The following is a 24,201-nucleotide window of genomic DNA, read 5'->3' on the forward strand; positions in this document are numbered from 1 at the left end:
AGCAGACAATTAGGAAGGCTAATGGATTGTCGGCCTTCGACGCAAGAGGGTTTGAGTATAGGAGTAGTGAAGATTTGCTTCAATTTTATAGAAGCTTGGTTAGATCGTACCTGGAGTACTGTGTGCAGTTTGGTCCCATTACCTCAGAAAGGATATTATTACCATAGAGGGAGTGCAACGAAGGTTCACCAGACTTGTTTCTGGGATGGCGGGACTATCTTATGAAGAGAGATTGGGCAAACTGGGCCTGTATTCTCTGGAGTTTCATAGAATGACAGGTGATCTCATTGAAATCTTACTTAAAGGAATTACTTAAAGGAATAGGCAGGGTAGATGCAGGTAAGATGTTTCCCCTAGTTGGGGAGCCTATAACCAGGGGACACAATTTCAAAATAAAGGGGAAGCCACTTAGAATTGAGATGAGAAATTTCTTTACTCAAAGGGTTGTGAATCTTTGGAATTCTCTACCCCAGAGGGCTGTGGAAGATCAGTCACTGAGTATGTTTAAGGTAGAGATTGATAGATTTCTGATTAACAATAACGTAAAGAGTTACAGGGATAGTGTGGGTAAAAGGCATTGAAGTGTTCGATCGCCATGATCGTATTGAATGGTGGAGAAGGCTCGATGGGCTGAATGGCCTTCTCCTGTTCCTATGTCCTCACACTCACCTCTCACTGCCTCCACAAACCTCCAGCTATTCAGTTATCACTGGCACAATACCCAGAGTGTTACACTATCGTAACATTTTGCCCTCTATCTTGCAGGACAAGGTGGCAATAGAAGGGAGCAGAACTGGCAGAGGATAACAATGCCACAACTCCTGAGCCCTATGGAGGAGGTGATTCCCCACATGATGGGGACTGCTGCAATGAGACCTGTGGCATCCAACATCACTGACACATTGAGGATAACAATATGTTCCTGCCTTATGCCCCCTCTCAAACATCAGCACACCTTTATCCTGCTATCTAGCTTAATGAGTAAGTTGTTGATGGTGTGACCATGGATATCTTACTTTCTAAAACAACCCTTTCTCCACAGCAACCTTTCTCTTCTGATTTCCTTCTTTCAGACACCCAAGAACTGCCAATTTCTCAGACAGAGGAGCTCCAGGAGGAGGAGAGCGGGAAACAGCACTGCACTAATGAAGAGGTCGCATCGCTTTATCTGGCATTCACAGTCACCAGCTCAGACACAGGCACTGCACGTAACTTGGAGACTAGTGCAGAATTGTAACCAGGAAGTGGTAAGTCATCTGTGCATGAGTGGGCTGCTGCAAGGCCAAGGTAAAAGATGATTCATTTGCCAGCTCAGCTGAGGGCAAGTTCGCAGACAAGTTCTGATGCAGAGGACAGGGATGAGGATCTTTAAGGGCAGTGTATAGGATAATGTTGATGGGGATGCACACTGAGATAATGGGTGCATTGGCTGGCCAGCCAGACTGCCTCTTGCCACTGTCAAAGAGCATGGAGGCTCCTGGCTCCAAATTGGCACATGGCATGGCACAGCGATTGATCTCTCCACAGCCCCTGCTCCATCTCTCTGTCATTGTGCAGACACAAAGGCACTACCACTGCTACCCTCATACCTGCTGCAGCCTTTGTGATGACACGTTACCTTGGTCTCTGTCATCATTGTGAGGGTCTTCAAAAAATTACCTTACATGAAGCCTGGCTTATCTTAAGCTTTTCATTTTTGTTTGAGAGTGAAGCCCAAATGTGGGATCCTTGTGTTGTACCAGCTGGGTGGGCTGTGCGATGCTAGGACAGATTCAAGGCATCCCAGCACATGCAGTGCATCCTATTTGTACGCCCTTCTCCCCTAGAAATGCCTCATGGGCTACACAGATGGTGGTCAGTTCTCACCCCCAGGAAGATGTGGTAAGCCTCCAGGATGCAGCTTGAGGTGGTGATACATGAATGAATGAATACCTATCCCTACATTTCTTAGGAAGAAATTAATTGAAGTGATTCACTTTTGACAATAACTTTACAAATGGCAGTGTCTGAATATTTGATTATTTAAAACTTTCTCCATCACTGTGGGGAATGCTAACCTCTTCTTCAGTTTTCTGCCTGAAGACAGGCCCAACCCACAGCTCGGCAAGGAGGCAGGTCACAGATCCACCCCAGCTGGAACAGGGGTCAAACCCCATGATGTTGACAACACTGGCCAACCAGCTCCCCTAACAAGTCTGAGTTGCTATGACAACATACACCCTGTAGTTCAGAGATACGAACAGTGAAGGTAGACATTCCGATTTTCTTTCCATCACATAGCTGACCAGGAATCTCTCCCGCTTTTACTGTCTGCCACTGGCTTGTGTTGGAAGGATTTGCCGATTGATATTCAACCAGTTTGTCTCCAATATGGACATATGTTTGTTAACCATCAGGCCCTGGAGTGGGAATTAAGCCTGGTGCTTCTGGCTCAGAGGAAGGGACAATTCCCACTACACGACAGGACCTCTGGCATGCTTTCCTTCATTGCAATTTGGGACAAAACTGTGACTGTTTTTGTATAAAAACAAAAAAACTGCGGATGCTGGAAATCCAAAACAAAAACAGAATTACCTGGAAAAACTCAGCATGTCTGGCAGCATCGGTGGAGAAGAAAAGAGTTGACGTTTCGAGTCCTCATGACCCTTCGACAGAACTGGATTCCAGTTCTGTCGAAGGGTCATGAGGACTCGAAACGTCAACACTGTTTTTGTATACCCTGGCTGTTTCTCTACACAGAGTGATCAGAGGAAATTTCCTTGTTTTGCTTACAAGACTTAAACACATGCAGAGTAGATTATGTACAGCTATTTGCAGTTAAGAGTAGTACATAGTTTATACATTGCACATTACTACAATGCATCCCATTTACTCTCACTATAGTGGACCTTTGGCTGCACTGCAATTATAGTGGTGACCTTATAAGAGCAGGTTCTCGCCCATTTCTTCTTGCCTCACAGTCTGTGCTTTCCTTTTCAGTCACCTGTAGGAGCCTTCCATGTTCAATTGCAATGAGCAATGTGATGACTGAAAAGAACACAATTTGGTTTTCCATTGCTTTCGTCATGTGCAACCTGTAGCCTAATTTTTACCCTTTGAAGCATCCACTCAGTGACAAATTTCAGTGTCAAATGTTTGTGTCAAATTTCATCTAATTGCTGCAAAGGACTCCTAAAAAGTAAAACAACTTTGTTTTTCATAGAATTATAAGTTTCTTTTATAATTAATTCTCAGGGTATTAGCCTCACTGTTAAGGCTGCCATTTATTGCCTATTGCTAATTTGATACAACAGCATCACTTGCTAAGTGTAAGGAAACTACTTTAATGAAATAATTCCTCTTGGTTTGGACTCGAGTGTGTTGTCCAAATGCAAGTTAATTACTCAGACACACAAATACAGTAGTTATTAAACTTAAACAATTATCTCATACCTCCTGGTTTCTTTTAGACCCTGGGCAATCAGGCTTGGCTTCTGTGGGTGTTTTCCTTCTGACTGCCCATGAGCTCTCCCAGAAGGGATTCACTATTCTAGGAAAACCCTACTAATCTCATTCGTTTAAATCCAGAACGTTGATATCTTTGACATCAAGTCATGCGACCTGACGTTCTCTCCATACAAACCTTCAGTTGTGGCTACTTCCTTGATACAAAGGAACAGGAGACATCCTGGCTACTTCTCCACCAGACTTCCTAACCCCATTGTTACAGCAAAACTGTGATGTTCACACCTATTGTAAATGCGATGAAATCTTAGGACATGACTCAAAGCTGAGAATGATGAGCATAATAAAGCAGATTCTTACACTAGGCCAACTCAGAGGGCATTTAGGAGCCAAGCACTTGGATGTGGGACTGGAGTCACATATAGGCCATTAGTGGGGATTTGATGGCCATCCAACAGCTTCTTGGCCACTTTCACTGATAAGCTTTCTTCCATTTCCAGATTCTTGCTAACTGAATAAAAAATTTTAAGCTGCCATGGTGCAATTTGAATTCATGTTCCCTGGATTGCCAGCAACATAGCCACATCACAACTACTTCCAATGAACATAGTGAGCATATTATAAAAGTATTATAAAAGTTTTAGCTCAATGCTATGAGGACATATAAAATTCTTGGAGGTTTTGACAGGGTAGATGCTTAGAGGCACATTTGCCTGATTGGAAAGTCTCGACCTAGAGGTCATGATTTTAGGATAAGGGGGCAGCCATTTTGAACTGAGATTAAGACAAATTTCTTCAATCAGGGGGTTGTGAAAATTTAACTCTCAGAGAGCTATAAATGCTAAGTTGTTGATTATAGTCAAGACTGATACATTTTTGGGCACTAAGGGTCTCTAGAGATATAGGGACTAGGGAAAGTAGAGCTGGAGTAGAAAATCAACTGTGATCTAATTGAGCGGCGGAGCAGGCTTCAGGGGCTACATGGCTTACTCCTGTTTCTCTTTCTTATGTTCTTATCTACAGAAAGACTGCATGTTGTGAAATCTATTTAATTAGAAATTCTAAGCTCAGCCCAATATACTAACACCTGCAATGAAATATAAAATGCGCTTCCATCACACAGTTTCTTAAAACTGCAGCCCTAGGCAAAGCTTTAAGTTATAACTTCAGCAGTCTCAAGTGAAGCAGTGGGCTTATTAGAAACCTTGTCCCACAGGCACAAAGTAGTCAAGGTGAAAAATAAATGTTAACAGGGTGTTTTATGTTGGAGCAGCAATGATCCCATCTAAGAAGAATGTGCTTGTCAAGAAGGTGTAATAATTCGCAGTGTTATTGGAATTTATTATAAATAGAGTAATAGTGGGATGTATCTGTCTGTGTTTCTGTATGTGTGTGCGTGTGTGTGAGAAATTTGATTGAATTAGAGGCATTTTAAGATCCATCAAGTGTGAGAAGCTTCCTGTCTGTAAACCTCAAGTCTGTCTGCATGGACCTAGAGCTGAAAGAAACTCATTTTGAATGCCACTGTCCAGGATGTGCTCTGCCAGGCATTTCTTTAAACCTATGAGATTTGCTGTTGCCTTAACGGGAGTGTAACTGAGAGTCAGATTAATTAGGGGATTTTTGTAGTTATTATAATAGTTTTGTAGACATATATATGTGTTTACAATCTTTCTTGTATTAATAAATGTTTATTTTAGTTGTATAAAAAGCCTCTTGAGACTCAGTGGTCTTATTATTACTGAATTCAAAGCCTGCATCTCGAAACATACAAATTGCAAAAATTATTTATGACAATTGTTTCAAGTTTCCCTCTGGGATTTGAACAACAGCCTTTACCATCGGCTGTGTCATAATAGTGCAATAGTTCCAATCATGCAGGAGAATAAACCAAGAAGACATGCCTGCAGCAGCTCAGGTATAGCTATCAGGGGACCCAGAAGTCCTTTCTTATCTTTCCATATCTATTTGTAATGTGGCAATAATAGAGGGCACAGAAAACCAGGCAACTATAGCTTTGGGGTTGTTGGGAGAGCTTGCCTGACAGCCGAGGGGGACAGAACCATAGTGTTATTGTTACTCAACCAGAAATCCAGAAGCCTCGATTAATACTATAATGATGTGAGTTCAAATCCCACCACGGCAGTTTGTAGTATTTGAAACTCAATTAATTAATAAATCAAGAACCATTAATAATGGTCATGAAAACAAATCTCACTAATGTCTTTCAAGGGAGGAATTCTGCCATCTTTACCTGGTCTCACCTACATGTGACTCCCAACTCACAGCAATGTGGTTCACTCTTAACTGCTCTTTGCAATGGCTTTGGAGGTCAATCAGTTGAAGGTGGCTCATCACCATCTTCTCAAGGACAACTAGGGATGGGCAATAAATGCTGGTCTTTCCAGTTATACTCATATCTGAGAAACAAACTAAAAAAAGTAGTTGATGAGGAGAAATTTTCTCCAACAAAATGTTGGGAAGACTGAATGATATCTGGACAATAAGGGCCCAAATAGTGAAGATTATATAAACTAGGGCCGATATTTTTGTTTTTGCTCGTGGGATGTAAGCATTGCTGGCAATGCCAGCATTTATCACTCATCCCTAGTTGCCCTAAGTACACCCACATTGCCATTAGGAAGGGAGTTTGAGGATTTTGATCCAATGACAGTAAAGTAATTTCTCTGGAATTTAGAAGGTTAGATTGTGATTTGTTTAAAAGGTTTTCAAGATACTGAGGGGAATGAATAGGATACATGGAGATAAACTATTTCTGCTGGTTGGGGAGTCTAGGGGGCATTGTCTAAAAATGAGAAACAGGCTTTCAGGAGTGAAACTAGGAAGCACTTCGACACAACCCAGGTAATAGAGGTTTGGGGTCTCTTTCGCAAACAGCAACAGGTGCTAGATTAATTGTTAATTTTAAATCTGAGATTGGTAGGTTTTTGTCATCCAAAGGTATTGAGGGACTTTTTGCAAAGGCAGGTATATGGGGTTAGGCTGAAGATTAGCCATGATCTCACTGAATAGTGGAATAGGTTCAAGGGGATAAATGGCTTACCCCTGTCCCCATCACTAAGTTCACCCATTTCCACCTCTCTGCCTCAGCTCATCTGCTGCTGAAACCTTCATCCTTGCCTTTGATAGCACCAGACTCACCTGTGACAAGACCACACTTATTCTACCCTCCTTACACTTGAGGTTCTCCAAAGTTTTGCTGCTCTGTGACCTAACTTATCAAATTGTTCACTTTCAATTCTATGCTTGTTGATCTATGTTGGGTCTCAGTTAAGCAATGCTTCAATTTTAAAACTCTTGCTCTTGTTTTCAACTTCCTCCATGGCTGCAAGCCTCCCTGTCATCTCTCCCAGCCCCACAGCCCTCGGAGATCTCTGTCCTTCCCCAATTCTGGTTATTTCTGCACTCTGCACTTTAATCGTTCCATTGGTGGCCATGCCTTCAGCTGATAAGCTCTGGAACTCCCTCCCTAAATATCTCCATCCCTTTTCTTCCTTTACAATGTTTCTTAAAACCTATCTTGTTAGCCAAGCTTCTGGTGTCAAAATTTGTTTTATAATGCTCTTGTAATGTTTTACTGTGTTAAACACAGTAAAATCCTTGGGATGTTTTACTGTGTTAAACAAACTTCATGAGTTGTTATTGATTCAGGGATAAATATTAGGCAGGAAACACTTCCTGGTTCTTATCACATTAGCACTATGGGGCATTTTATACCCACCCAAGCTCAATTTAACACTTTATCCAAGAGATAGTATCTCTGATAAGTGTAGCACTCCACCCATGATTGGGTACTCATGTATCTGCAGTGGGATTTGAAAACATGACCTTCTGTTTCAGAGGCAGTATCTTCACTACTGAGCCATGGGGGATATATGATAGAGATCAGACATTCTCCACAAGGCGAGTTCCTACTGCATGTCTCCTGAGGGCTGCTTTAAAAGCCATATTGGTAAAAAAACCCCCAGAAGAATGCCTGCAACATTATCTCAAGTTTTATCAGGAGTGTCTGCTTCCTTTCCTGAATACATGGACACTGGTTTTAGTATCTAGTATCAGATGTCAGGCGGTGGCCTGGGCTAGGATTGAACCACATGAGGCCACTGCTGCAGGAATATGCTGAGTTCTCAGGTTCTGCCTGGTCAACAGACAGTGAGAAAGCAACAAGTAGGAGTCAGGTTTGTGACTGGCAGCTCACCCATTAGAAACTGGATGTTGTTGCAGGTCTTAAAGAGCAAGGACAGCATAAAGGGGGATTGTTACCCAAAGCACCTGGAAGCAGCATTGTGAGTGAGCTATCACACCAATGAGCATATAGAAGGCCCCCTCACTTTTCAGACAAGATATTGGAAACTTGATTTGGTTAAAGTGGATGAGGGAAGTCCTCTTCACTATCTCAGGATGATTCTGTTAGGATGTCTGGCAGGAGCTAGTGATGCTGCTAAGAGAGGAGACTGTGGTGTAGGGGTTATGTCACTGGTCCAGTAAGCTAGAAGCCCAGTCTCGAGAGCATAGGCTCCAATCCCTCCATGATAACTGGTGGGGTTTAAATTCAATTAATAAATCTGGAATTGAAAGCTAATAATCCCTGTGTCATTTTACACACTGTTGTGTTGAACCCTCCCCCACACGCCAACTGAAAAATTCAGACCCTGGTGTTCTTCCCGATAGCTCCACCCATTTACTGTAACAGTATGGTCCTTGCTCCCATTTTCATAATGTGATGGGCAGAAGATTGATATCCACGTCAGTGTCAGTAATTTACACCCTCTACTCTTCTTGTACACAGAAACAGGGACAGAATGCACACAGGAAAATGCATCCATTTCTACCTCCTGACATGGTTCAAGGAGGCAGCACCATGGACACCCAGGGCAATGAGATTATGCGAGTGAGCAGCAGATGGGAGGTCTGGTCCCATCTCAGAGTTTGTGCCTATCTTTTTCACTTCCTCATTTTACAGTGAACCAATTAAATCTACCTCTATTTTAAATTCCAACAGTCGCAATGTTTATCAAAGTGGTGGCTAAGTAAATTTGTCACATGGTTTTCATTAGTTTACGATTAGAGGTTCTGGATGGTGCATGGGTTAAATGGGACTTTGAGATCAGTTTAAAGATATACAATGCTTTCTAATTTCTCCTTCCATTTGAAGGCATCCTGTTACTTAGCTCACAAAGTAAAGATGTATTGGTTATGATGAAACCCTCATCAGCAAATTTATAGCTTATGGAATAAAAGGGGCAGCAGCAACATGGATATGAAATCGGCTGAGTGACAGGAAGCAGAGAGTAGTGGTTAATGGATGTTTTTCAGATAGATGGAAGGTTTGTAATGGAGTTCCCCAGGGGTTGGTGTTGGTACTCTTTTCTTGGTATATACTGTATTAATGACCTAGACTTTGGTGTACAGTGCACAATTTCAAAATTTGTGGATGATATGAAACTTGAAAGCATTGCAAACCACGAGGAGGATTGTTTAGAACTTCAAAAGAACATAGACAAGTTGGTGGAGCGGTCGGACAGGTGGCAGATGAAGTGGAGAAATGCAAGGTGATTCATTTTGGTAGGAAGAGCATGGAGAGACAGTATGAATTAAAAGGTACAACTCTAAAGAACAGAGAGGGCCTGGGTATATATTTTCTTAAGTCATTGAAGGCAAGACAGTTTGAGATTGCAGTTAATAAAGCATACAGTATCCTTAGCTTTATTAATAGGGACATAAAATACAAAAGCAAGGAAGTTATGTTAAACTTGTATAAAACACTGGTTCAGCTTCAACTGGAGTATAGTGTCCAGTTGTCGGCATCAAAATTTAGGAAGGATGTAAAGGCATTAGAAACAGGGCAGAAAAGATTCACAAGAATGGGTGCAGGGATGAGAAACTTCAGTTACGCAGATAGATTGGAGAAACTGATACTGTTTTCCTTGGAGAAGAGAAGGCTGAGTGGAGATTTGATAGGGGTACTCAAAATCATGAGGGGCCTGGACAGGATAGATAGGGAGAAACACTTCCCAGCAGTGGAACGGTCAAGAGCCAGAAGGTACAGATTTAAGGTGATTAGCAGAAGAAGAATTGAGGAAAAGCTTTCACAGTTTTTTGAGTGTGGTTAGGACCTGGAATGCGCTGCCAGAGAGTGTGGTGGAGGCAGGGTCAATCGAGGCATTCAAGAGGGAATTGAATTGTTACCTGCAGAGGAAGGATGTGCAGGGTTCCAGGGAGAAGGCGGGGGAATGATACAAGGTGAATCGTTCATTCAGAGAGTCAGTGCAGACATGATGGGCCAAATGTTTTCCTCCTGTGCTGTAACAATTCTATGATTATAATTTTCTTGTGATACTCTCTCTCAAACTGTAGATCTTGAACATCCCAGAACAAGTTTAGAATTACTTGAAACTCAATGTTGTGCCTTTCATTCCTCTTGGGGTTTGTATCGCTGCCTTTTCTTTTCCTGAATGTCTTTATTATTGAATGTGAGTAGTTAAGTGTTACCTAGAAACTAGTGACCATTTCCTGGGCACCTCAGGTGCAATGTGCTATCAGCCTGTGCTCTGATAGTGAGGTCTGAGCACCCTGGGACCTTAGGCCTTGGACTGCATGATGGTTCAGTAGTTGGGGCCCACCCAGGTTCTTGCGCCAATGTTCTGGTACATGTTTGAATAAGATTGTGGGTTTCTGGAGAGTGGAATGGCCGAGCCTCAGGGTGCGATCAGAGAGCCATTGGGTGTCACAGAAAAAGATCACGGTGGGATGCAGTATTGTTGGTGGATGGGGAGTGCTGTCAGGGTTGGGGTGGGGTGATGTTAGGACGTCAGGGCCAGGGCTGGGAGGGAGATTGAGGAGAACGTGGTCTGGGGGTGGGGTGGTGTGTTGGAGTTGGGAGTGAGGTTGGGAGAGTGATCTTGAGAGCAGCGATGATTGCGAGAAAGTCTGTGCTGCTTCGCACTCAGTGATGTCTCAGGCCCAAGCCAAAGTGGCAAGAAGGAACAAAAGCAGGCATTAGGACCATTATCTAGAAATATCAATGGCCTAACTCTGACATTGGTAAAGGATGCCTCTTGTTTGACTCTAACCAAAATGGTCCACTACAGCACTGTGCACATATGTGGTGCAGGTGCAATGTGGGATCCAAAATAGCACCAGTATTGCTAAGAAAAACCAGGTGCTATGGAGCCCAATTCATAGCCCATGTAGTTCTCTGTCACTGTATTGTCAAACAATCTCAGGTATTCATCTTCAGGTAGAGCATTAACTGTGGCTCCACAGCCTGACCTGCTCATTGTTTACAGGGAGTTTAGCACGTAATTTACACAATATGAGGACAGAACATTTTGGGATGATGAACTGGAAAGTAAGGTGATGGCTTCAACGAGGTTAAATAGTTTCCATTGGGGGAGACAGATAACATCAAATGTTTGTCTAAATATCACTAAGCAGCCAGAGGAGTCACAGCTAATTTTTCAATGATTGCTCAGCTTTTGAGCAGGACACAGGGAATAGATAGGAATATTTGACTGTTAATAACTTTGTGGTCATGCCCTAACTGCCTTACCAATGAGAACACTTAACTACTTAATCCACCTCAATCATAAACCATTCATTTATTGTTTACTTATATATTTATATTCCGAATGGAAAAAACATGGAAGATAATTCATGAAAGACATCTGGCAAAGTGATCACAGACATTATTGAAGTGTTATGATTGATTGTGTGCTGAAATAGGAATCATCTCTATAATTTCTTTCTCATTGTCCATTCACTCCTGGTAGTAGCTGGCTCTACATGTAAGGAAAAAAAGCCTTTTGGCATAATTCTTAAGCTTGACATTCAACCAGCATGCCTTAAGGAACAGTGCTGATGAAAGAAGTGCTTGTTTCTCAGTCTTTTTAAACTAAACTTTCTGAGCTGTGGCTAAAGAAAGCAAAAACCAGACAACACCATCAGGAAGCAAAAAAGGTAAATCAATAACTAAACTTACAGGTCTCTCAGAGTGGAGTTTCAGTGCAACAGTTTTGTGGCTCCAAATCTGACTCAGCATCTCTTTGAACGAGTTTCCTGACTGGACCTGCAGGGTCATTGAAATTATCCCCATAATTACAGCAGCACAATTATGCCCATGTGTAACCATAGAATTGTTACAGCGCGGGAGGCCATTCAGCCCGTGTCTGCACTGGCTGACCAAATGAGCAACTCACCTTGTGCCATTCCCTTGCCTTCTCCATGTAACCCTGCACATTCTTCCTTTTCAGATAATAATCCAATTCCCTCTTGAATGCCATGATCGAACCTGCCTCCACCACACTCTCAGGCAGTGCATTCCAGATCTTAACCACTCGCTATGTGAAAGAGCTTCTCCTCATGTCTCCATTGCATCTTTTGCCAATTACTTTCAATCTGTGTCATCGGGGAGAATTTTCTCCTTGTTGGGCAGGCCCAGTGTGACATGTGCCTGGAGCGCAACCTGTGCAGGTGGGGGGAGGAGGGAGAGTTGGGGCCTGTGCTCTTTCGCACATATGCACGAAAGAGCGCAGAAATCTCCTTGAGGCATGGAGCTTCCTCAGGGAGATTAACTTCAGTTTTAAAGTTTAAAATGAGCTGGGGCATGTTTATATGTTTGAAAGTTTTTATTCAATTAATAATCCCTTCATGAAACCTCATCCTGCCTGTGCATGAGGTTTCATGAAAAATGTGAAGGCCGCCTGGGCTCTTTGCCTGCCACCAACATTAAGGTTGGACGGGCAACCCTGTCCAATTGGTTAATTAGTTTATTAATGGCCTTAACAGGCCTTTGGCAGTTCGGTGAGAGTGCAGCCAACTCCGGTGCACGCCTGCCAAAGGAAAGATCTGAGTGATGTGTGGTGACGTTGGGGTGCATGCCTGATGTCACCGTGCATCATTTACATGTCAGCATGCAGGGCCCCCACATGCTGAACAGAAAATTCTGGCCATAGAGTCATAGTCATAGAATCATAGAGTTATACAGCAGAGAAATAAGCCCTTTGGCCCATCATATCCATCAAAGCCATCAAGCACCTATTTATTCTAATCCCATTTTCCAGCATTTGGCCTGTAGCCCTGTGTGCTATGGCATTTCGAATGCTCATCTAAATACTTCTTAAAAGTTGTCAGCGTTCCTGCCTCTACCACCCCCTCAGGCAGTGAGTTCCAGATTCTAGCCACCCTCTGGGTGAAAAGATTTTTCCTCAAATCCCCTCTAAACCTTCCGCCTCTTACCTTAAGTCTATGCCCCCTAGTCATTGACACCTCTGCTAAGGGAAAAAAAATTCTGCCTATCTACCCTATCTATGCCCCTCATAATTTTGTATACCTGAATCGGGTTCCCCCTCAGCCTTCTCTGCTCCAAGGAAAACAACCCCAGTGTATCCAGCCTCTTGTCATAGCTGAAACTCTCCAGCCCAGGCAACATCCTGGTGAATCTCCTCTGCACCCTCTCTGGTGCAAACATATCCTTCCTATAGTGTGGTGATCAGAACTGAACACAGTACTCCAGTTGTGGCCTAACTAGCGGTTTATACAGCTCCACCATAACCTCCCTGCTCTTATATTCCATGCCTCAGCTAATAAAGGCATGGATTCCATATGCCTTCTTAATCACCTTTTCTACCTGTGCTGCTGCTTTCAGGGATCTATGGACATGTACATCAAGATCCCTCTGATCCTCGGTACTTCCTAGAGCCCTACCATTCATTGCATATTCCCTTGCCGTGTTAGTCCTCCCAAAATGCGTCACCTTACAGTTCTCAGGATTAAATTCCATTTGCCACTGCTCTGCCCATCTTACCAGCCCATTTGTATCATCCTGTAATCTAAGGCTTTCCTCCTCACTATTTTTGACACTACCAATCTTCTTGTCATCTGCAAACTTTCTTATTGCATACCACCTATATTCATGCCTAAATCATTAATGTACACTACAAACAGCAAGGGTCCCAGCATCGATCCCTGTGGTACAACAGTCGTCACAAGCAACCTTCGACCATCACACTCTGCCTCCTGCCACTAAGCCAATTTTGAATTCAATTTGCCCAGTTGATCTGGATTCCATAGGCTCTTAATTTCTTGACCAATCTCCCATGCGGGACCTTGTCAAAAGCCTTACTGAAGTCCATGTAGACTGCATCAACTGCACTACTCTCATCTACACAACTTTTCATCTCCTCAAAAAATTCAATCAAATTTGTTGGACATAATCTCCCCCTGACAAAGCCATGCTGACTATCCCTGATTAATCCCTGCCTCTCCAAGTGGAGATTAATCCTGTCCCTCAAAATTTTTTTCCAATAGTTTCCCTACCACTGACGTTAGACTCACTGGCCAGTAATTACCTGCTTTTTTCCCTACTACCCTTCTTGAATAATGGTAGCACATTTGCTGTCCTCCAGTTCTCTGGCACTCTCCTGTGGCCAGAAAGGATTTGAAAATTAGGGTCACAGCCCTTGCAATCTCCTCCCTTGCCTCACATAGCAGCCTGGGATACATCTTATCTGGGCCTGCGGATTTATCCACTTTTAAGCCCGCCAAAACTGTTAATACCTCCTCCCTTTCAATGCTAATTTGTTCAAGTATATCACAGTCTACCTCCCTGATTTCCATATCTACATCGTCCTTCTCCATAGTGAACACAGATGAAAAATAATAATTTAAAACCTCACCTATGCCCTCAGACTCCATGCACAGATTGTCACTTTGGTCCCTAATGGGCCATACTCTTTCCCTGGTTATCCTCTTGTCCTTAATATATTTATAAAATGCCTTGGGATTTTCCTTTATCTTTCCCACCAGTGTTCTTTCATGCCCCCTTTTTGCTCTTCTAGTTACTTTTTTAAGTAACCCCCTACACTTTCTATACTCCTCTAGGGCTTCTGCTGTTTTCAGCCCGCTGTATCTGCCATATGCATCCCTTTTTTTCCCTTATTCAATCCTCTACATCCCATGACATCCAGGGTTCTCTGGATTTGTTGGTCCTACCCTTCACCTTTACGGGAACATGTCGACCCTGAACTCTCATTATTTCCTTTTTGAATGATTTCCATTGGTCTAACGTAGACTTTCCTTCAAGTAGCTGCTTCCAATCCACTTTGGCCAGATCCTGCCTTATATGGAAATCGGCCTTTCCTCAATTCAAGATCTTTATTTCCAGTCCATCTTTGTGCTTTTCCACAACTACCTTAAATCTTACAGAGTTATGGCCACTATCCCCGAAATGCTCCCCCACTGACACTTCTACCACTTGCCGGGCTTTATTCTCTAAGATTAGGTCTGGAACTGCCCCTTCTCTTGATGAACTTTCTATGTGCTGGCTCAAAAAGCTCTCCTGGATGCACTTTAAGAATTATGCCCCCTTTAAGCCTTTTACACTAAGTCTATCCCAGTTTATTTTGGGGATGTTGAAGTCCCCTACTATTATTACCCTATTATTTTTACACTTCTCTGAGATTTGTTTACATATCTGCTCCTCTATCTCCCCCTGACTGTTTGGAGGCCTGTAGCACACTCCCAGCAAAGTGCTTGCCTCCTTTTTGTTTTGAAGTTCTGCTTGTGGCTGCATTTGAGGAACCTTCTAAGATACCATCCCTCCTTACTGCAGTAATTGACTCCTTGATCAATAGTGCAATTCCACTTCCCCTTTTACACTGCCCCACCACCACCCCCCCACCCCCCGCCCCCCCCGCCCAACCCCAATCACACCTGAAGATTCTATACGCTGGATTATTGAGCTTTCAGTCCTGCCCTTCCCTCAACCATGTCTCTGTGATATAGAATTGTACCCTTTATTTTATATTGTCTCTGTGTTCTTTCTACCACAGTGAACCAAATCACACTTTTCGGCAGGGAATTTCAACTGCCGCATGATCACTTGTTCCATCAACTTGTCTATGCCCTTTTGTAGTTCTACACTATCTTCCTCACAGTTCACAATGCTTCCAATTTTTGTAGCACCCACAAGTTTTGCAATTGTGTCCTGTGCATCAAGGTCTAGGTCATTAATACACATCAGGAAAAGCAAGGGTCCCAACACTGACCCATGGGGAACTCCATTACAAACCTTCCTCCAGTCCAAAAAACATCTATTAGCCACTGCTCTTGATTTCCTGCCACTCAACCAATTTTTTATCCATGCTGCTGCTGTCCTTTTTATTCCTTGAGCTATAACTTTGCTCACAATTCTGTGGCACTGTACCAAATGCCTTTGGAAGTCCATGTCCATGTAATAAATCTAATTTTGGCATGCAAATATTTCTGGAATAAAAGTTAACTAAGTGATTTTAAATAGATCCAGGATCTCAAGGTGCTGAGATGTATTCTGTCCCTGGAATAAAGCAGGAAGTACCCTGTAGTCATCTCAATAAAGCAATTTGAATCTTACCCAGGATGTGATGATGTTCATTTTTTTTTCAATGAACCAAATGTAATTCAGGGAAGGGATGAATATATTGTCAAGAGATTAGCCACTGACATTCTCTCAGCAAACGCACTAAGACTTGCCATGTAGTTTGCAACCTAGGATAACAGTTAATAATTGCAAAACAATATCTGGCAGGTCAATTTCTCAATTAGCCCAGATTTCATGATATAAAAGAAAACATTATATACTGTTCTGTGTCAATGGCTATTGGTTCATTTGTGGATGTAGAATCTCTTCCTGTGTTTTATGCTGCATTGTGGGTTTGGAATATTTCAAGGCTTCAATTAAAAACATACTTAAAAACTAAGGAAACATCCACTGGCTATAAATATTCTCACTAAATGCAATAGAATGCTCATAGTTTCGTAGTACAGAAATTGAGTATTGCTGAAAAAGGAGACTTTTTTTGTCAAAGCTTTTCGTCTTGCACTCATCACGACAATTTGCATGAAAATACCAATGTCAGGGGAAACAACATATTTATATTGCATGAGAAGAGAGTGCTGGTTGGCAAGTGGACTCTGGCAGTTAATTGTCAGTCACCATCAACTGGTGCATTCTCCATGGCAACTTGCAGGTCTCCTTCATTCTTTTGTATTCTTCTTAATGCTGCCAGCAGCCTCACTGCACTCAGCAGGAGGCCGAGTAGCATTGTTCACAAACCATGTGGAGCAGCTAACCTGCTTTCCCTAAAGGTAGACTGTCCCTCTTAAAGAGAAGCTGCGCTGAAGAATATTTCTCCAATTTAAATAATGGCACAGTGAACACCAGTAGAAAGAAGGTTCCAGTGTGAAGGATGCAACACTGGAGTCCTTAGTGGTGTATGTGGGCAGAAGGAGAGACACCATGGTGTGTGTGAAGCCCAAAGGCACTCAAGAACACCCTAAGAAAGGAGTGGGTGCAGGTGGCCATGGAGGTCAACTCCCAGAGTCTGGACCTGAGGACCTGGCAGCAGTGCCACAAGAAGATTAATGACAAAGGTCAGTGATTGCATCTTCATGTGACATCTCTTACACACCACACCATCAACCTCCCACCGTGCCAAAGTACCACAGCCCCATCACATTCACTCAACACCGAAGCCTGGCACTCATGGCTGACTCAAAGGGCTCTGCAAATGTGTTGCCAGGGTTAGCATTTCCGAAATTACATATCCTGGTACCATATCAACTAGTTAGGTTGTGAAACGTCAGGATAGCATTGAGTCAATGTCTTCTGGTGCGCACTGCACACCTTTCTCCAAGAACATAGTGCTGGCATGTAGGAAGTGGCCTGTGGAATAAGTCACCCCACAAAAGTGGCATTTGGCATCTGCGTACAGTGGTGCTCAACAAGGCAATTTAGTACCTCAGTTTTTACAGCTCTGTTCATTTGCAGTTCTCCTTCACCATTTTCATGGTCCCTTTCTTTTCAACTTTGTTTTAGGTCTCTGTATTCTTCCCAGTGGCTCCTGCTCTCTTTGTACAATTTATTTTTCTTATTTATTTAAGTTGGTCATGAATGATTAAAAAAAATACTCAAATATCTCTTTGTAGTAAATATTCGGTAATGGAATAAAATGGACTATCCATTTCATCCTTTAGGAAATATTCATCTGTTCAGTACCATTGACACCAATGATTACCATATTAAAGAGGATTCTGAATGTGCCACTTTTAAAGTGTAAAACAGCAGTACTCTGATAAGGGCACTCTAGTGACCTGGAGCATTAAATCAAAGGCAATGAAAGAAACCTGAAACACTGAACAATATGAATATGGCAACCTACAAATTTAATTCATGTCCCTTGTGAAGCTTCTCATTTAAGATGTTATGTTGCAGGTGCTTAGACAACAGATGTAACTTTCCCCAAACCTAATAAAGATAGCAAGGACTTGAATTTCTCTAGTGCCCATCACAACCTTAGGACATCTCAAAGCCCTTTATACTTTTGAAGTATAAATATTATCTTGTAAGGAAGGTTTCAGCCAATTTGCAATGGTTTTCAGTGATGTTGGGTGAGGGTTAAATATTGGCAGGGATGCCAGGGAGAACCTAGCTGGTCTTCTTTGAAATAGTGGCCACGGGAACTCTTATTTCCATCTGAGTGGCAGATGAACCCTTGATATAACATCTCATCCAAAAGATGGCACCTCCAACAGTGCAGCGCTCCCTCAGTACTGGATTGCATTATCAGCCTAGAATATGTGCTCAAGTACATTTCAAAACTCAGAGCAAGTGGAATCATGCTTCCCCTTATAGTAGCCACATTAGTTGTCTCAGCACAGAATGGGCTGAATTTTCAGGCTGTGCTGTGGTCAGGAATGGAGGTGGATGGGGCCCAAAAATATAGGCACTGATTGACATGCTGGTTTTATGACCCCATTCCCGCACCAGCTATTTTAGCCAAGGTGGATTTGGGGCCTGCAAGGCCAACTTGCCTCCAGAAGACAAGTAGGCTCATTAAGAGCTTTGTTAACCAGTTTTAAATGAAGCCAACTGGGGTTTTCCAGTTGGTCTCCAATTTCCTGACATGATGGAGGCGCGCACCCAGTAGCAGGCCAAGGTGCCACTGCTCCAGGCAAGCCTGTGGCCACCCCCCCCCACCCGCCTAGCTGGGTGCAGGTGGTGCCAAAGGCTGCATTTTCCCCTGCCCCTACCCCACCGCACTCCTCCCACCCCGCATTCACTCTCCAACTCAGTGGTGATCTGGTTGATTTCTCTGTTTCTAATTAAATTTTTTAAAAGGTTGGTGAGAAGGTGCCTCCATGTTGAAGCACCCTTTTAGGGCAGAAATTTCCCCCTGTCGGTGGGGCTGTGGGAGGGCGGGTGGGGGTGGGCGCGAACCTGATCGGCACCCCCGATTGGGGCTACGCTGCCATTTTATGTGGGCGGGCCTTAATTGGCCCACCCAACGTGACGCACACCCAGAAGCGCTGAGTGCTCCCTGTGCGAGCGGAGGCGGGATTGTCTGAGTCGGGGCCTGCGCTCTTTCCTGCATGTGCGCGAAAGAGCGCAGAAATCTCCCTGAGGCACCTCTGCGCCTCAGGGAAACTTATTTAAGTTTTAAACATCAAAATAAAGAAATTAAAAACTTTTAAAACATGACCCCTCATGTGATAGTGTCACATGATCTGGGACACGTCAATGAATTTTTTTGAACATTTTTATTGAATTCTTAAACACTTCATGAAACCTCACCCTGCCTGTGGATGAGGTTCCATGAAAAATGCGAAGGCCGCCTGGGCTCTTCGCCTGCCTTAAGGTTGGGCGGGCAGCTCAGTTAATTATTTCAATTAGTTTTTAACAGACATTAATAGGCCTTTGACAGTTCGGCGGGTGCGCAGCTGACTTGGTTGCATGTCCACTGAACTGAAAATCTAAATGATGCGTGGTGACGTTGGAACACCCGCCCGACATCACTGCGCATCATTTTACGCCTCGGTGAGTGGGCCCTGCACCCACTCGCCGACCTGAAAGTTCTACCCTTAGTTACTTACCCTCTGCTGCAGCCTGCTGCTCCTGTCAAGCTGGAAGACCTCTAATTGGTCCTCCAGCAGAGGCCTTCCAGCTTTGAAAGCCTGCTCAACATGTCTGCATGCCAATTAAAGGGATGATTCTGTGAAAATCCCGATGAGGGACTGTTGCCGCCTCTCCTTCCACTCCGGGAGTGTGTTCAGGCCATGGAAACTTCTGTTTCGCACCTCTGGAGGGAAAAATTCCACCCATGGACCAAATCTTGGACATTACTGGTAAGCATGGTTCAGCCACCCAGTAGACTGTACCGATTATCAATGAATACTGATCTGAAGCACAGGCTTTAAGTTGTTATGGAAACTCATTATTGTGCCTCATACCATAGCCTGCCATTACATCAATGCATCATCATGTGTCCATGTGCTCCAAGCTTTCGTGCCATGGTGTTGAGGTCAATAGACGCTTTGGGTGTACTAAGCAATGATTTTTTTAAAGCAGTAAGTAACATCAGTCTTCAGGGACTGACCTCTGCGTTATGTTCTGCAAATGACACAGTATTATCTGAATAATTAGAAACAAGGCTTTTGTAAAATGTAATGAGGTGAAACAGCAATCTGAAGTGTTTTTTATTTGCAAAGTCAATGATGCTCACTTTTTGAACTTATGTGTCAACAGGAAGACACGGTGCTGAATTTTAATGTCCAGGGGAATGTAGGTTTGAGTGTGGGTGGTGAGGGGGCTGGTCAAGGGGGGTGGGGGGTGGGGGGTGGGGGTGGGGGGTGAATAAAACTGCCGAAATTGATGATGTACAAGGAAGCTGGCTACAAGCAGCTGATTTTCACATTTCACTTGTGCATGTGTGGCTAACTTTGCCCTAAGGCAAAGCAGTGGTCAATTCCCAGATATCGATTGCTCAATCAGAGTAATATTTCAACGTTATTTTGACGTTAATGTTGGATCTATGGGTTTCTTGGGCTTCCTGAAACCCATCTGTGTTGAGAACACAACGGCAAATATGCCAATAGATACTCAGCATTTACAGTTACTTTCTAACTAGCTATTGGGAAAATGTCCTGAACTTCTGTTGAGAGGTTACTTTCCACGCTATGGAGCTTTGTTCCATCATATTAAGATGCGGGCCGCCTTTCTGCTTTAGACTGAACCTCAGACGAGGACCAAGATGAACAGAAACAGCAGTGCCCACAGAAGCCTGTTGTTTACAGACCACAGCAACACACCAGAGAATGAAGCAGCAGAGAGGAGACCAGCAGAAAGTGGCATCTCACAGGAGGCACATCCCCTGAAATAAGATCTACAGGCAAAGGCTTAGTTCACAGAATCACAGAATTATTACGGTGCAGAAGGAGGCCATTCAGCCCATCATGTCTCCACTGGCTCTCTGAATGAGCATTATGACTCAGTGCCAATTTCCTGCCTTTTGCCCATAAACCTGCACATTGTTTCTATTCAAATAATCAGCTAATGCCCTCTTGAATTCCTTAATTGAACTACCTCCGCCACACTCCCAGGCAGTGCATTCCAGACCCAGTGTGTGAAAAAGTTTTTACTCATGTTAAATTTGTTTCTTTTGCAAATCACATTAAATATGTGCCCTCTTGTTCTCGATCCTTTTATGAGTGGGAACAGCTTCTCTCTATTTACTCTGTCCAACTCCCTCATGACTTTGCATACCTGTAGCAAATCTCCTCTGAGCTTCTATATGAAATTTGACAGCAGTCAGAATGAACGGTTACTCAGGTTTGCGTTTCTATCTGACTTCCTTCAGATGCAACATGCCACTGACTGCACACACGTGCCAAGCCAGGCACACCAAGATCAACCAGGATAATTCATCCATGGCAAAGTCTTCCACTCCATCAATGTGAATGCCACAAAGAGATGTTTATGCAGGTGTACACAAGATTTCTGGGCAGCTGCACATGATGCTTTCATCCTATGGCAGTGCAAGTTCTCTGATCTCTTGGGACCTGGAAGCCAACAGGGGAGGTTGCTAGGTAACAAGGCATACCCAATGCAAACTTGGCTGGTGACAACATCAGAGATGATAGCACTGAAACCCAACAGTGTTACAGTGAAATTACATCAGCACCAGGTGTGTGATTGAACAAGCCATCATCATGTTGGAGATGCGCTTCAGATGCCCGGACAGATCTGGAGGTGTCCTTCAGCATGCATCAGCCAGGGTTGTGCTTTGCTGTGCTCTGCACAACAATGCCAAGAAACAAGGTTTGGGTCTGCAGGATGAAGAACACAAAGAGCTCAGATCCTCCTCAGATGACCTGGAGGGGGAAAGAGGAAGAAGGTGAAGGAAGGTGATGATGTGATGCCCCCCTTCCCCTCCAGCTATTTCACATTGATGCCCAGGATGCTAGGTTCACTTGGGGCTGGGCCTGTTCACCCATGTGTTCAGAAAATGAAACAACCAAACTTCTACCTTCCCCTCCCCAAATACAGACATAAGATAGTCCTGCAGCCAATCAAACATCACTGGACACCCCCCTGTTTTTCCCATCTTTTCCCATTCATCAACAAACAAGTTAGAAGGCTACTTACCACCCAACGCCCCAGGATGGGTAAGATGGGAAAGTGGTAAAAAAGAGTAACATTTATGTGAACTAAGCAAAGAACAAAAACCTATTAAAAAATGCATTTTCTCAGACACTCATGTGCATATTTTTGTGCAACTACAAAGCCAAACTCTTCCTTTTTTTTTGCTAGTCTGATGTGGTGCAACTCTTGTGGCTTCAGCAGAGGTAGAGTCAGGCTGCTCACATCCATGGCCTCACTGCTGAGATGCTCTTGGCTGACATCCTCGGGTTTTGGAGCCTGACAGGGTTCCACCAGTGACTGATCCACCTGCAGCTCTGCAGTGGAAGCCTCAGGATTGGAAGATGAGGCAGCTTGTGACTGAGAGAGGAGTTGTGTGTGTTGGGAAGGATGAACTCCAAGTGCTGTGCTAAACTACATGTTCAGTTGGAGCTGAACTCCTCCATGCTCCTTAATATTGAGTGCAGACTTTGTGGCAGTTTATATCCTTTCCATTGCATTAAGAATTTGCTCTTTAAAAATATTTGTTCACAGGATGTGGGTGTCACTGGCTAGGCCAAAATTAATTGCCCATCCCTAATTGCCCTTGATAAGGTGGTGGTGAGCTGCTTTCTTGAACCGCTGCAGTCCATGTGGTGTAGGTACACCCACAGTGCTATTAGGGAGGGAGTTCCAAGATTTTGGCCTAACATCAATGAAGGAACGGTGAAATTGTTCCAAGTCAGGAGGGGAACTTCCAGGTGGTAGTGTTCCTATGCCTCTGCTGCCCTTGTCCTTCTAGGTGGCAGAGGTTACGGGTTTGCTATTGGAAGGTGCTATTGAAGAAGCCTTGGTGAGTTGCTGCAATGCATCTTCTACATGGTGAACACTGCTACTACTGCGCATCGGTGTTGGAGGGGGTGAATGTTTAAGGTGGTGGATGGGTTGCCAGTCATATGGGCTGCTTTGTCCTGGATGGTGTCAAGCTTTTTGGCTGTTGTTGGAGCTGCACACGTAGAGGAAAGTGGAGAGTATTCCATCATACCCATCAATCTTCTGTAGCCTGGCAGTTAAAATCCTCATCTGACTCTGCAGCAGGATTGGTGCATTTGGTAGGGTATGCACTTACCTTGCCAACTTGTGTCAGATCATTAAACTTATTCCTGTACTGCATCCATGTTCTTGGAGCAACATTCCTGGTATTAATCTCTACTGCAACTTCTTCCTACCACTCCCAGGGTATATGTCTGGAGGGCTTTTTGTCCCTGCCCAGATACAGGATGTCTTGCTTTATTCCCAACTCTTCCACCAAGATTTTCAATGGGTTACCAGAAAACCTCAATGCTCATTCCCTTGCAGGTTCAGCAATTTCTTCAAAGTATCACAGCTTAGATTCACGTTTCAAAAAAAACTCACACCACTTCTTGCAATCGCAATGCACCTCCTCTTTAAGAAGTGCAGGTTGGCTTTACGCTAGTGTTGGTCAATCATGATCGCGAAACCCCTGCTAATGCATACCAACCATGCTGGGGGTGCTGGCTGCATGCAACTATCATGTAAAACAGCAGCTGGCACCAACTTAATGTGCTGACTGTATTGCGGTTATCTAATTTAACCCTCTATAAGTCTCTCTGCAACTCCCACAATTGTGTATCCACACATTTAAAATTAGTCGCTTGGTAGTACAGAACTTGAGTATTGCTGAAAAAAGAGACATGTCAAAGCTTTTCTCCTTGCACTCATCAGGACACCACAAAAATACCAATATAAGGGGAAAACAATAATTTATACTGTATGTGAACTTGCCAACCAGTCAGCACTCTCTTCACAGTACAGTATAAATTGTTGTTTTCCCCTTGTATTGGTTTTCTTGTGAAGTGTCCTGATGAGTGCAAGATGAAAAGCTTTGACATGTCTCTTCTTTCACCTTTAAAATTATTGTTTTTCTTTAATGTTATTGAGATAGATGTTTCCGTGGCAACACCTGCAATACTAGAAGGGCTGTGTGTGTATAAGCTTGCGTATGTTCCATTGTTTGAAAGCCACAAGCACAACTTACATTTTTCCTGTATGATTACTGTACTTTTCCTACACTGCTATTTGTGCTGATCCAGGGAGAGGCTGAGCTGTGCCAGAACTAGCCTTTTCCATTTGCTTCCTGTAGTGAAGGACAAAACACCCCTCTTGAATTCATCTTAAAGTATCCCACCATTACGATTAAGGCACAGCAATCATTTTGCTGATGCTAGGATCTCCAAGATGAACTATCAACACTTCTGGCACTCATTTGTTAATCTCAGCAG

The sequence above is a fragment of the Carcharodon carcharias genome, chromosome 9, assembly GCF_017639515.1.
Source record: "Carcharodon carcharias isolate sCarCar2 chromosome 9, sCarCar2.pri, whole genome shotgun sequence".
Classification (NCBI taxonomy): Eukaryota; Metazoa; Chordata; class Chondrichthyes; order Lamniformes; family Lamnidae; genus Carcharodon; species Carcharodon carcharias.